This window comes from Schistocerca nitens, chromosome 1, assembly GCF_023898315.1.
Source record: "Schistocerca nitens isolate TAMUIC-IGC-003100 chromosome 1, iqSchNite1.1, whole genome shotgun sequence".
Lineage (NCBI taxonomy): Eukaryota > Metazoa > Arthropoda > Insecta > Orthoptera > Acrididae > Schistocerca > Schistocerca nitens.
Window position 1 is genome coordinate 386,663,244 of NC_064614.1, and position 16,060 is coordinate 386,679,303.

A 16,060-nucleotide genomic window follows, 5' to 3' on the forward strand; every position below is an offset into this window, starting at 1 on the left:
GGAAGAATAGCGTCAACGTCCAATACATCGTTCCTTCGAGGAGTGCTAGTCCAGCAAAAGATACAGGAGAGATTCTGTGGGAAAGCAAAATGATAATAATAATAATTTCGTGAGACTAAATGGTCAGCTGCAAGACTTTCACTTGGAAACTTCGGTGACTTGCATGTCCCAGACCTACCCCAGTCAACCAACTGTGGAAGAGAGACCTACATTTTAAATAGTCCAGCTTGCGATAATGCGAGAAGTTTGAGCAGTTTCATCTGTAATGGTCTGGGGCCGACGATATAAACAGTTCCTTAGTTACTACCTGGCCTTACTGGCGAAATTTTTCTACATTAGTATTCATTCAGCCATCCTCGTGGCCACTATAAGGTCCGATTAGGAAGAATGGGGAGAAACTTCTCGTTTTAACAACGGTAGCATTCAAACACACACATCCTGCGATGGTAAGGATAACGAGATGTGAGCATCAAAGATCGCCGTTTACTGGCTAGGTAACACTGCAGCCATTATCTACAAGCCCCTGACTTCGTTTCAACATACCTTGCGTTTCAATTGTTATAGTAGACTGAGGTGACAAAAGTCGTGGGATAGCTACTTCCTAATTTCGTATCCGACGTTCTTTTCCAGGAGGCAGTGCAGCAACTCGATAAGGAATGGACTCAACAAGTCATTGGAAGTCTCCTGCAGAAATACTCAACCATGTTCCCTCTCTCGCCGCATGTAATTGCGGAAGTGTTGCCAGTGCCGGATTTTGTGCATGAACTAAGCTCTCGATTATGTCCCAAAAATGTTCAATGGGATTCATGTTAGGCGATTTGGGAGGTCATATCATTACCCCGAAGTGTCCAGACTGTTATTCAAACCAATCGTGACTAATTGTGGCCCAGTGCCATGGCGCACTGTCATACATAAAACTTTCATTTTTGTTTGGGAACAGGAAGTCCATAAATGACTGCGTATGGCCTTAGTTGGTTCTGTTGGACCAGAGGACCCAGTCCATTCCATATAAACATAAACGACGCCATTATTGAGCCACCACCATCTTTCACAGTGCCTTGCTGACAGTTTGGGTCCATGGCTTCGTAGGGTCTGCACTACACTCGAACTCTACCATCTGCTCTTACCAACTGTAATGGGGACTCATCTGAGCATGCCTCGTTTTTCCGTTCGTCTATGGTCCAATCGTTATGGTTACGTGCCCAGGAGAGGCGATTTCGTGCTGTTAGCAAAGACAGTCGCGTCGGTCTTCTGCTGCCATTGCTCATCGACTCCAAATTTCGCCGCACTGTCCTAACGGATACGTTCGACGTACGTCCAACATTGATTTCCGCGGACACTCCAAGTAATGTTGCTTGTCTGTTAGCATTGACAACTCTACGCAAACCCTTATGCTCCCGGCCCTTAATTGAAGGCCGTCGGCCACTGCGTTGACTGTGGTGAGAGGTAATGCCTGAAATTTGGTATTTTCAGCACACTCTTGACACTGAAGACCACGGAATATTGAATCTCCCATGCGTCTTGCTCCAACCACGATTACGCGCTGAAAGGCTGTTAATTCCCACCGCACGGTCATAATTACGTTGTAAATCTTTCCATATGAATCACTTGAGTACAAATGTCATCTCCGCCACTGCTCTTTTATATCTCGTGTACGCGGTACTACCGCCCTGTGTGCATGTGCATATCGCTATCCCATGAGTTTGATACATCTGTGTACGTTACGGCCACAAGAGCAGATTTCTTGGACACAATTTGACAGCATATTGAGAGATGAAGAACTGAGATACTCCACGCCCAGTGGACAAAGGATACCTGTCCTCACTTTATAGTGAGGCGCGTCAGTTATAGCTACGCTCCATATATTTCGCCTCACATAAATTTTATTCCTTTTCTAAATTGTTTTCCCAGGTAAATAATACACCACTTTATAGATTCTACGTTATCATTACGCAGTCCGATAACTCGATTCCTTAATCCGCGATCTTGCTGAATTGCGTCTAGTTCCTGTCATTACAGGAGAATTTTGGAATGAAAGTAATTCTTTAGAAAAGAATTCGTGCGAAGAGTATATTCTCGAAATGGTAAAAGTGAATAAACACGGAAATCCAAAACAGTAATTAGACCTTCTGCGTTACCTACAAATAACATCCTTTTTCTGTAGTGAGGGTTAGAGCTCACTGACGCCCCTGTAAGTTAGGCAAACTGTTGTGCTTAAATGTTGGGAAAGAGACTGGAGGGACTGACTAAAACTACTACTGTCTTATGATAATACTACAAATCATTTCATGATATGTTGACCACTGATAAGGTTCAAGCAATTTACTGAATCCTGACTGCATTATGTGTTGGCAAAACATAGAGCAAATAGTCAAATTGCGAAAGCGATTCAAACATCGGTAACAACGACTTACAAGATTTAATTTTAGCTAGATAGATACAAAATGGAAACGGGGTACGTTACAGAACAACACTTTGGTTTCAGATTCAGCAGAGTAAAAAGTTGTTATCTCGATTAATTAGAAAGTTTAATACGTAAATCACCATTGCTTCTATACGAGTTTAGCTCAAATCTTCTCCACGAACAGAAAAAAAATCGCTACTGACTCAAATGTTTTACCTGCTTTTTACAAGTCTTTCTTTCAGGCCTGCTGGGATATTCTGGTTAGAGCAAAGACATGGCTGTAATACCGACTGTATGTATCTACAGTTAGAGGTCACAGGATCTCAACCTAGATTCAAGGGTATCTATAGTTTGCCTAGATGATAATAAGGAACCTGTAATGTGATAAGTAGGTACAAAGTGTTTGTGAACTGCATTTTCCTTCGAATTATTCAGTGGAACGTTTAAACATATCATCCGGGAAAGACGAAGGTTTCCTTAAAATTTCTATGGCAAACACCTCAAATGCTCAGTCAAAAAAGAAAAGAGACTAGTCACATTAAAGAGGACCTATTGGTCAAGGCGTATTAACACGCGACTGTTACTCGAACTTGGACTGTGTTAAACTGTGATAAGTTTATTCAAACTCGAACAACAAAGAGGAAGTGTAAGTCTACCACGTCGGGCAAAAAACAGACGAGACTGGTGTTGGAAATCTCTGTACTAATGGAATATATTCAACTAGTGGTGGTCGCACTGAAGATAGGACGCATTTGAATCAAGTCCACATATTGGCCTTCCACTGCTGGAAACAAACCTGCACATCCTTTGCTATAAGATGGCTCAGAAGCTCAGCCGTTTAAGCTTCTGACAGAGTGCAAGAAGAAGTCTGTAGTCACACTGATAAACGCTTTCTGTAATAGTACCCGATACATCGATGGTTTCATCATATCATGAAGCGCCAATACACTCAGAAGAATCTTAGTGAAATGGACTCTGGCCGCGAAAGCCTATTCTCGTACAAGTCTGTAGTACAGTAAGTCGTCCACTACCACGGGATTTCAAAAAAAATTTTCACGACTCTAAGACACAGCTGAATATCGAAAACCATTCGCGCACTAATACCCCATGGCTGGTTGCTGTAACATTAAACGCAAGCTATTGCAGTAAAGCATACTATACTCGTAGTTGACATGAAAGATAAGAAAGTTTTACCCTGCACAGTAATAGAAATCTACCTCGTGCAAACATGCAGCACTGTAATTTATTTACACTTACCCAACAGTTCATGTTAGAAAGTAGGCTGACGATGCTGAGAGAGCGATAGAAGACAACCGGGCTAGCCAATTTGGTGATTATACCAAGATGGTATTTACTGGACTAACTGCGATTGAAGGCCATTGGTAGACTGGAGAAAGGCCAATCTGTCACAGAGGTTGAATGTTCATGATGAATATCCAGCCTTCTGTTGTTCATAGATAGTGCGAATCCTTTGTAACCATAGGTTTGGCTATGAAAAGTTCATCCAACAAGCGCCGCTGGTTACGACATATGACTGATACTGCTATTTGCGTTAAGTACCTACAACATCGTGATATCTATTCATCTGCAGCACGTCTTTTTCTGCTTGAAGCAAAGTATTCTGAAGAGCAAACCGATCGTCAGAGATGAGAGCGTTTGCACAAGCTACAACAACTCCTGCCCTTCACAGCAGACCTACACTGCAGCTCCGTCTACAGGCTCTGTCAAGCCATTCAGTACCGGCCGGCCACTGTGTCATCTCCTGCCACTGGCCTCACTCAGATATGGCGTGAGGGGGCACCACTATCCCGGCCATTTCCAGCTTCCCTAATTTTGCGGCTGCTGCTTCCCACTCTAGTAGCTGCTCAATTGGCATCACGAAGCTGAACGCAATCCAGTCGAGTCCTCGCACCAAGGAAAATTCCTTGTAAGTATCAGGAATTGAAGCCGGGTCGTCCGCACAGCAGCTAGGCACTCTGACCACTTGGCTACGGAGGCGTGCACTCCAGATAAATGGACGATCCATATCTCCACGACAACGTCACAAGTTAGTTTGCAAAGTCTCAGCCAGATGCTCTCCTACCGCTGGGCTTACAACGTAACACATTTGTTAGTCTTAATCCACGACACACTGGATCCTGTGGTGCAAGGACCCCGATGAATTTGTCACAAAACAGCTATGCCTAAGAAAATGTCGGTGATATGTAAATTGATTATTAATCTTGGCAGAACGACGAAGCAGTGATGGATAGTCACGTGGGTGCAGTAATATAAGTCATACCAAACTGTTAAATGACAAAACCGTGATCCACAATTTGTTTGTTTATAAAATGATACAATATTCGGGTTGCTTCAAGTGTCATATACTCTTAAAAGATAATCTATCTCAGATGTCGTAATAAAAACACAAGCGAAACAAACAGAAATTGACTTTCACGCATAACTTGGCCCCTTATTTTAATGAGAAGTCATTTTATTTCCTGAATTTTAGGATGAATTTTGCAACAATTCATGCACGAATCGAGATATTGTAGTGCAGAAAAATGTACTTTTAATGTGCATATAAAGTCACATTTACAACTTTTTTAGTAATAATTCATCTTTTTGCCAACTTTTGCCATCATAGGTGATATTTCGGTCAACGTTTTCCGAAAATGCATTTATTGGTCGTTTCTATGATGATGCAAGAATATAAACATGAATATGTTGCTCACGTGACACTGTTTCAGGTGATACTGTCACGAATCAACGCAACAATTACAACAAAGCTTGATTTATTAGGACTAACGTAGACAAGCATCGCAAAACACTAGTCGGTTCGTTGACGCAGACATTGTTGCGTGTGATGGACAATACGATCCCAAAGCCAACAAAGACAGCTGCCGACGCAATGAACACTGCACACGTGCTCATACAATTCAGTTTGGATACAAAGTCAAATAGATACAACATACTGCAAGTAAAGTGTCCCAACTGCATGAAGTTGCGAGGTTTAGCTCGCTATTGTGGAGAGAGGTTCTTTAGCACTGCGGAAGAAATCTTATTTTTTAAACTATGTGAAGTTAACGTTAGTGCAGAAAAGCCCTTTCATTCGCAACAACACTGTAATAACGGGAAACACAACAGCTGTGTGAAGAAAAGTGCTCAAAATGGTAGCAGAAAAACGCCTGCAACCATTCTTGAATGAGATTATGGTGTCTTGCAACATACGATTGGAGAAACTGAAGAATCCACGATTCGAACAGTTCGTGAAGAAGTACACAACACATTCAGTTCTAGATTAATCTACATTGGGAACGAACTATTTATTCCTGTTCTACGAGGTAGTGCTCAACAAAATACGAGCTAGTATTACTGACGTAAGGGTGTGGATGTCCATAGATATGTGTGGGCAGTGTGTTGCAAATGTTGTTGGTGTTCTAAGAGTTGGGAGGCCTGGAGAAATGTTACTCCTAACGTGCGAAGCTCTCGACAGATTAAACAACTCGACAACTGCCATGTTGTCTGACAACTCTAAGAAGCTACTGTGGCCGGAATGTGTGAGCAGAGACGTTTTGCTACTAATAACAGATGGTGCTTCACACGTGGCTAAAGCTGCGAAGGGACTTCAGGTTCTCTACCCGAGTGTGGTGTACGTCACCTTCCTCGCACATGCCTTGCACAGAGTTGCAGAAAAGGTGCGTTCAGATTACCGTGCTGAGGACAAATTAACTTCATGTGTCAGCAAAAATGTATGTGACAGCTCCGCTACGGGTGCAGAAATTCAAGGAACAAGCACCTTAGCTGCCCCTTCCTCCTCAGCCCATTCTAACACGTGGGGTTCTTGGCTCAATGCTCCTGAATATTACTGAAACAGCTGTACCAAAATATGGTCAATGTTTTGTGATCTTGATAGTGATGAATCAGTTGCTGTCAGAACTGTAAAAGATACCTAGTCCGGAAACTTGGCATCCATCAACGCCAACTTTTCAATGCTATCAAAAGTGATCACATGACTGAAAATTGTTGGTAATCAACTATGTGACGCCCTGGATATTGTGCAACATGTGAAGAGTGAGTTTAGTCGAGCTAGGGGTCATGTGGCTGACAAAGTGAACAACAAATTCCAGAGTGTTCTCCAGTGGAATCCTTTATATTCTACAGTGTGCAAAATTAGTGATAGTCTTTCTGGGAATGCCATGACATCTGAAGATAATGAGCCAAAGCTGGCCTGCAGTGACCTTGCCACCTTCGATCACGCTCCTGTGACGTCCTGTGATGTGTAAAGGAGATTTTCCAGGTACAAAACGATCCTCAGCGACAACTGTATATCTTCGAAAATTTGGAATACTTTAAGAGGGTGGTATGCAATAACAAAAAACATGGTGTTACTGTTTTGATAGGTGTTATTGTTTTCACTGTACTTTTTTTGTTTCAGACACGTGCAGAGATTTCAAAAATAAGTGGTAGTTAAACATTGCAAAAAGTAAGTACTACACTAACAGTTTGTTCAGAAGTGAATTTTTCATTCCATGGCAGGGGAGAACCGGGGAAAGTGGGCATGGCGCATAGTAGCCATTGGGGTCCTGGGACTGTAAGGTGCTGTTATTGGTGCGGGAAATGCTTTAATTTATCCTCCCTGGAGGGCCCATTCACCCCATGAAGTCTAATCTGCTTCATGTCCGCTCCACAGAGTTATAATAATTTTTGTGGATTTTAGTTACCCTAATGTAAAGTAAGCGGTCAGTTCGACTATTTATTATGGACGGGGAAAGTGACTTATGTGTTTTAAATGAAATTGTGCTGGAAGTAACATATCTTGACTCCGTAATACTACTATAGTCACTGAAATTTCGGTTATATTGTAGGGTGGTACACAGTCTTTGTGTAATAACGTCAATGCGACCAAAGTGGTTGTGTGGGCGGTGGCTTGTGGCAACTTTATGGGAAAACGTTCAAGCAGCGGTCGAGAAAAGGGCTCCGCGACGATTCTTGCAGCAAGTCCATATAAGAGCGACCTAGAAACGGCAAATAATGAAAGAGAAAGAAAATAAAGTAAAGAGAAGGATAAAAGGAAAGCAGCCGAAGAGATGAAAGGCAGCAAAAATAAATAAATAAAAAAACATAAGAAGAGCACGAAATCCAACCCCACAAGGACTAATTTGGACGACAGGACGACAACGATGGAGATAGTGCGTGCGTGTACTGCGAAGAAAAATTTTCAAATTCAAGGCCAGAGTAGCAGTGGGTTTACTGCCAATTTACTGCTCACTCAGGGCTCACGAGCTCTATGCAGACTTTGAGGAACGCAGTTTGACCTTTTCTTGTAAAAAGCGCTAACAATTTATTTCGAATTATGTTTTATAATGGTAACGGCCTTGCCACAGTGGATACACCGGTTCCCGTGAGATCACCGAAGTTAAGCGCTGTCGGGCATGGCCGGCACTTGGATGGGTGACCATCCAGCCACCATGCGCTGTTGCCATTTTTCGGGGTGTACTCAGCCTCGTGATGCCAATTGAGGAGCTACTCGACCGAATAGTAGCGGCTCCGGTCAAAGAAAACCATCATAACGACCGGGAGAGCGGTGTGCTGACCACACGCCCCTCCTATCCGCATCCTCAGCTGAGGATGATACGGCGGTCGGATGGTCCCGATGGGCCACTTGTGGCCTGAAGACGGAGTGCTTTTTTTATGTTTTACAATAAAATATATTTAATAGCTCGTTAAAAGAGTTTTTTATCCCTTATTTTTTGAGTTTAAAACTAAGTGGCCAGTTGGCCACTTCGCCCTCTCATGTCACTCAAAGTGGCTATTTCACCACTTTGTTAAAATCATGTTGTTTGGAGTACTTAACTGGACCCTATGGAGATTAAACTGCTCGATATTATACATCAATAGTTGTACATCACTCATTTCTATTTATTACAGCCTACTGCTACTCCGCTTAAAAAATAGTAATGCCTTACGCTGGTCACTTCTCCCGTTCTCCCCTACATAAAATAAGAATGGTTTTAAATAAATTATACAACGTTATATTTTATTTTTAAAGTCGTATTTAAATAATTTTAGGTCATAAATGCTTGCTTATTTCGATGTTAATTAGTTCATTAAAATCTGTGCCCTACTCTCAACTATTGGAAGAAGGACTGGGATTGGATGTATGAAGTAAACAAGTATAGTTACTTGTCTTTTAACACCACGTTACATGTCCTTCCAAATTTAATTCAGTAAATGAGTCACCGTTCACATCCATAGCTTAGTTGTCAGCGCGGGTGATTGCCATATTCGACTCCTGGAACTACCTGGAACTTTTTCGTGGTGGGATGACTGTTACGGTGTGCACTCAGCCTCGTGAGGCCACCTGAGGAGCTACTCGACCTATTAGTTGTGATTCCAAGGTCAAGAACCACAACAAAGACTGAGAGAGTGGTGTGCGTACCACATGCACTCCGTACTACACCCGATGACGCCATTGTCAAAGGATGACACGTCGGTCGGGCGGACCCGATTGCTCGTCTCCGTCCACAACATGGAACTTTACCAAATGAGTGATTAATTTGTTCTAAGAGAATCAAAAAAAAAAAAAAAAGACAGAGGATTAGCAATATTTACCTAAGTTCTGGTCCCCATTTTACCCATAATACAGTTAATTTAACCCCTCGTAATCTAACCTGAATCCGGTTTCTTCCCTTCCAATGCGAATTCAGTGTTTCATGTTGTGCAGTTCTTACAGTGGCTGACCTGTTTGTTATGACAACAGATGATGTGGTGCAGCTGCAAATATAGCCCTCACCTCGTACCCCAGAAGCAGATACAAATAAAACGCAGCATTTCAGTTAAACCGCACCATAAAAATTCCGCTACCTTTGAAGTCGTGTTGCGTTGATCAAGCGGACTTGTGCATAGAAACTTCTGTGTCTGTGCAGCACAGTCGAGTTTCCGAACTTTCTCTTCAAGTTCTTTCGCTCCGAGAAAAGTTTGCTCGTTGAACTTTTTCACGATGGAATTGCCTAAGCTACAAACTTCCGAAGACGACATATAAGCGATTCTTTGACAACGTTTCCGATACATGCATCGCAGAGCGAGCCCTACGGTGATCCTAGGCGTGTATGTCTAACCATAAAAAAGATAAAGCTTTATCAGTATCAGTATGACGTTCCTATATTTCCTCAGTTTGCAACGATGAATCATTATGCCTAAACTGAATTCACTGCTCAAACACCAACAACGAGTAGTTCAAAGTATTCATTTCAGGTATCTGGCCATCGGATGGGAGGGTGCAGGGTTGTATTTGTCTGTTTTCAGACCCTGCGTGGCTAGAGCCAACTATGGATGTGCTAATTGAAGCATAGGTATGCAAGAGGATGGCCTTCTTAGAGAAAGACGCGTCCATACACTTGAGTGCCTCAAATATTTTCACAACGGAAAATAAATTCGTTTTTTAATGAGGGCTCTAAACTTACTAAGAATTCCGAGACTACCATGAACATATTTTCAGGATATAAAATACTCACTCAATGAAACTCTGTTGACTACATACCTACCGACACAGCTTAGTGACAGAAAAATGTTACTCACAAAGTATGCTGCGAAAGATACGCATTTGTGTTGATGTAACCTATGGAGAGTAGTTAGAAAGACAGATGCTATCGCAGAGCCAACTCTTTAATATGAGCGAGCTCAAGGAGCCACACGTAAGCTTATTAGAGTTTCCCAAGTGAAAAATGACTTCAGCTTACTGCTGGTGCATTTTACGTAGTACTGGCACCAGTGCAGTGGGAAACAGCTTCCAGAGTAATGAAATCTTAATAAACCGGACAGGATTCCTTGTTTCGTCTCTCTATTATATGTACACTGATCAGCCGAAACATTATGACCACCTGCCTAATAGCCAGCATGTGCACCTTTCGCACGGATAAGAGCGGCGACGTGTCGTGGCATGGAAACAATGAGGCGTTGGTAGGTCGCTGGAGCGCTTTGGCACCACATCTACACACACAAATCAGCTAATTCCCTTGAACTGCGCGGGTGGGCTACAATGGGCTGTGACACCACGTTCAATCACATCCCAGATGAGTTCGGTAAGGTTCAGATCTGGTGAGTTGGGGGGCCAGCACATCAACTGTCACTCGCCACTGTATTCCTCGAATCACTCCACCACACTCCTGGCCTTGTGACATGGCTCATCGTCTTGTTGAAAATTGCCGCTGCCTCCGGGAAACATGATCGTCTTGAAGGGGTATACGTGGTCTGCCCACAGGGTACCATACTTTTTGGCGATCAGGGTGCTTGCACGAGCTCCACAGGACCGTGGATGCCCACGTGAGTGTTCCCCAGAGCGCAATGGAGCCGCCACCAGCTTGTCTCCGTTCCGCAGTACAGATGTCAAGAAGCTGTTCCCCTGGAAGACGACGGATTCGCGCCCTCCCATCTGCACGGTGAAGAAGGTATCGGGGTTCATCAGACCATGCAGCGCTCTACCACTGCGCTAACGTCCGGTGCCGATGGTGACGTCCACATTTCAATCGTAGTTGCCGATGTCGTGTGACCGAGCGGTTCTAGGCGCTTCAGTCGGGAACTGGACGGTCGCATGCTCGAATCCTGCCTCGGGCATGGATGTGTGTGATGTCCTTAGGTTAGTTAGGTTTTAGTAGTTCTAAGTTCTAGGGGATTGATGACCTCAGATGTTAAGTCCCATAGTCCTCAGAGCCATTTGACCCCTGTCGATGTCGTGGTGTTAAAAGAGACACAAGCATAGATCGTCGGCCGCAGAGGCCCACCGTTAGGAGTGTTCTGTGCACAGTGTGTTCAGACACACTTCTGCTCTGCACAGCATTAAAGTCTGATGTTAGTTCCCCACAGTTCGCCACCCGTCTTGTGTTTTAGCAGTCTGCCCAGACTACGACGTCCGACATCTGCAATCAGGGGTGGCCGCCCAACGCCACGACGTCTGGTGCGTGGTTTCACCTTGGTTTCACCACGTGTAGAGGACACTAACCACAGCTGTCCGCGAGTGCCCGGCAAGTCGTACAATTTACTGCTCGTGCCGAGCCTGCAGGACATTACAATCTGCCCTCGGTGAAACACAGATAGATCGCGTTCCTTCACCATTCTACACACGGACAACACGCTCACTGATGCTACATTCACGGTGCGTGTGTCCGACTAGCAGCCATTCCCCGCCAGGTGACGCTGCTATCGCCTGGACTGGATTATGACGATAGTAGGTCGGTGGTCATCATATTCTGGCTAATCAGTGTACAGTTCTCTGGTTACCCATCGCTCATTCTACTATAAACATTTTTTAAATTTTTTAACTGCGATTTCACGAAAGTACGTAATTAGTTGTATCCATACAAATGCTATGATGCCTATGTACAATACACTCAAGACACTTTCAACTCTAGCCAAAGCCTCATTAGTTTTTACTTTCACTTTCTAAACACCCGGACTTGCTGTGTTTTTTCAATAGAAAGTCTAAGCAATAATGTTATCAATTGTGAGACAGCCAAAGAGAAAAAATTAGAAGTAATGATGAACTGGAGCAGCAGTTCCTTTCCTGAAGATTCGTTGCAGGTGGCAACTGTTATTTTCTTTTATGTACAGTTTTAGACGAAATTCATATCTGAAAGGAAACAAAAATTGGTACCTGTCATGCAACAGCATTAAGATACACATTTAGATAAAACGCTTTTAGTAACAATGGTTTTTGTTTGTAGCACTAAATCGATGTCGATTGTCGAGTCTGTTAAGAACTAACAGTGTCGTTACTGCAGTTCCACAGGAATAACACAGCATTTTGTCAGAAAGATGCAGTACTAACGTGTCAACAACAGGCCTCACTGAAAAACGAGAGATCTTTTTGGAGAACAATGTCTCGTAAATAAAGAGTATTATGTGCCTGGATATTTTATGTAATCAGTGAGTATATATTCAATATAACGTCTCATTAAGAATAGCCTTTTTATTTGCGGCACATTTCTCTCATCCGATAAGGAATACTATGGAACTCCATACGATGTTCCTTATTGTTAGGTATGGATCCTTTAAAAAACATGGTTCAAATGGCTCTGAGCACTATGGGACTTAACTTCTGAGGGAATCAGTCCCCTAGAACTTAGAACTACTTAAACCTAACTAACCTAAGAACATCCCACACATCCATGCCCAAGGCAGGATTCGAATCTGCGACCGTAGCGGTCGCGCAGTTCCAGACTGTAGCGCCTAGAACCGCTCGGCCACCCCGGCCGGCGGATCCTTTAAAATTATGGATTAAGCTGACGAAATTGCCGTCATTACTTAAGAGCCGTTACAGAAACGGTATAAGTGTTCTCGTGAGTTGAAGAATCATGCAGTATTATTCGAACAGTACGTGATTGTTTTTGGGAATAAACATAAAGAATTAGATAAGAAGTAGACATATTCTCGTATCTGTTTCATTAATAGCACTTCCTACGAAATAAAATTAATTCCGTGAATATATTAAGAACTATTGACACCAATAATAAAATTACTTATCTTATTTAATACCATTTCAACAACTGTCTCAACCAATCACGTCAAGTTTCATATTTTGATACGGAGATTCGTTAACAGTCTTTAACTTCATACATAAACTACGTAAAATTCGCTAAAATGATACTAAAAGATGCGAGATAAGGCTCCATCTACATTTGAGATATTCGTTTTGACCGAAAGACATGTTGAGAGATTATTATTAATTTTCTGCAGAGAAGAGATTATTATTAATTTTCTGCAGAGAACTGTCTTCTTTCTCCGTGATGTCTTATAAATTACAAGCTCTTGGATACCGCCTGGTATTTGTTTCTGTTCTTTGCAGATTGTGTGACTTAAAAGCAGTTTATACACACTCAAGAGTAGGTCAGCACGAGCACTTCGTATGCGACTTGTGCCAGATATAAATTGTTCAACACAAGTAATGAATTCATAATCGAGGATGGCAGTAATTATCAACTCCAAGGCTCTCTAGTTTGTTTCGATACGTCTTGAAGACATTCCGGTAAAAGTTGGGATGATTCTTTAATTATTATCATGACTATCTTGACAAACTTTAATTTACATTTACATTATTCAAAACTTAGCAGTGGGTTACTGGTAACTGTGACTATTTACGGTAAGAATCACTGAGAGTGTAACCGAGGCGTCTCTTGTTGACGTTCATTTCTTCGGGTAGTATCATTCGTTTACTGTACTGTTGTGGCGGTGTAATACACGTAAGAACTGCATCACTAGCTCAACAGAATTACGCCACTGCGGATAGGCAGCTCTAAACAGAAACGTCGAGAATCAACTTCGTTTTCACGGTGAACTTCTGCAATAAGTTCATGTAATAAATGTCCTTATTTACATTCCTTTGAAGTTTCAGTCAATGGAGTAAGTGCATTGGAGTGTAACCATATTTGTAATAAGTGGTCGCGTCTCATTGTCGCCGAAGATCACTGTAATCCTGAAGACCATTTATAGTGTTATCCTTGGGAAACGTCGTACAGCGGTGAAAGTAGGTAGGCTGCAATATTTCTTGCGAGAAATATTAACGCACTAGATGACTAATAAATCTGACATACTTTTGACGTAATCAGGAGCTGGCTACATCATATACATCCGAATATCGGCCGAAACAGCTTCCGATTCGATAAGAGCACACAAAATCTGCACTTGTTGACGACACATCTAACTGATGCGTCTATCTTGACCGCCTTCGCAAAGTTGTTTATTAACAAACACAAGCTATCGGGGCGGGCGTGAGACCTTCGTGATGAGGTGAAATGTCTTTCACAAACCCCAAAACTGTCGTCATCCTATTTCTTGGTCATGTAGGGAGCTCAACAGCAAACGATATGTAACACATGACAATTCCATGTATGTAAATAATCATTAGCGATTTAATTATGAAGACATATTAATTACATAAAATATGTTTGGACTATTTCAGAGGCGTAATGTTTTTTTTTATGTTCTTTTCATGATTTCTGACGAGTTCTCAGTTGGATTGACCGTGGGAATTATGGTGTCTCGTCTCATCATACGTATATCTATTCGTTCAGCAGTAGACTTCGGATGACAGTGATGTCTGTGCTCATCAAGCAATATATGCAGTGACTCATTTTGATTATGGTACAGAATCAAATACTGAAAGTTAATCTATGATAAGTATTTCAGTATAATTGTTAGTTATATTAGCGGATTAGTTTTCTGTAATTGCGTAAAAAGGATATAGGCCTACACTTTTCAACGTCATATATTTCCTAAACGAAACAAAATGTGATAACGCAGCTGCCGAGGGATCCACCTATGTCAGGGGCTCACACAATGAAGAGGAATGCACAATCCATTAAAGTAAACAAACATGCCTCTCATGACAAACTTACGTTTTTTTTAAAAAAAATAGCACATGTATGCTTTTTTCAATAATATGAAAATTGGAGTTGTGGCAGACATAGTTTATGGCTCTAAACCACAGTCTGCAATACTTAGATTTTAAGTGATGGCAATGGCATCTCAGTTTCTGCTGTAATGCACCTTCAGCAGGCTTCAATACAATGCAAGTAGTAGCATGGTGGGGTTCTCGGTGCTATTTTTATATCAAATTGATATGCAAACTAATTAAATTGATCAATTAATCACCTCTGCCCCTGCCAAACCCCGTCCACCACTGCTTCCGAACACGGCGGCTCCCGCCCCCGACGACGCCCACCCCCACCCACAGATGACGTCACGTGTTTTCTCAGCCTGCTCGTGTGCCCCAGCCCCATCCTCCTCCTCCCACTCCCCTCCCCCACCCTTCCTCCTCCTCCACCAACCTACCGTATTGGTGGAAAATTCGAATTTTGAGGAAAATTTCGAAATATGGCGGGAATTTCGAATTTTGGTGGGAATTTCGAATTTTGGTTGGAATTTCGAATTTTGGCGGGAATTACTTTGTCCCAGGGCTGTGCTGACATCCCACCCCACCCCATACCCAGGAAGTGACTGGAAATTAAAATTGGCAGTACCCTTTCTAGGACTTGAACCCTGGTCCTCCCAGGCAGAAACCCCAATTTCACCCCCTACCACAATTAAACCACCAGACACGCTTGGAATTGATGGGAAATTAAAATTGGTGGTGCCCTTTCCGGGACTCGAACCCTGATTGTACTCGATGGGAAGACCAAGTGCAACCCCTAACACCTGGAAGCTGTCCAGATGTGGGAGAGGAAGGTTAGGGTAGGGTACTTTATTTATTTCAGTTAGGAAACTGACACAAATATCGATCCTAATTACATAATTACTCACAAATATCAGGCCTAATTACACAACTATATGCATAGCGCTACAAAAGGACAGCATAAAAGCGCAATACAGCTCAAAAACTGACGATAACATACAACTTGTATTATTCTGCTGGGAAAAAATTTCGCAATACCACTGGAAACTAGCGACAGACATACTCAAACTCTACTCTACACCTACAAGGTGGTGGGAGAAAGGCAGGGGTGTAAGGTACTATCCTTATTCTTTTTGGCAGTAACAATGTTCAACAGACGAGATGCTGGTGTTGGCAGAGAGGAGTTTAAAAAGTGCATTACCTGTAAGCATACAGTATCTATCGTTGTTTGACGTCAGAGTTCGATACAGACGCGTACTCAAAAACCAGCTACAGCCCAGGTAACCAAA

At 42.5% G+C, this 16,060-nt stretch overlaps 1 protein-coding gene and 1 pseudogene across 1 annotated transcript in view; one reads left to right on the top strand and one right to left on the bottom strand.

Moving 5' to 3' along the window:
- The window catches only part of LOC126249254 (MATH and LRR domain-containing protein PFE0570w), a 252,829-nt gene that overhangs the window by 111,287 nt on the left and 125,482 nt on the right, over positions 1-16,060 (bottom strand). The window lies entirely within an intron of this gene.
- On the top strand, positions 7,752-7,868 carry LOC126205898 (5S ribosomal RNA; annotated as a pseudogene).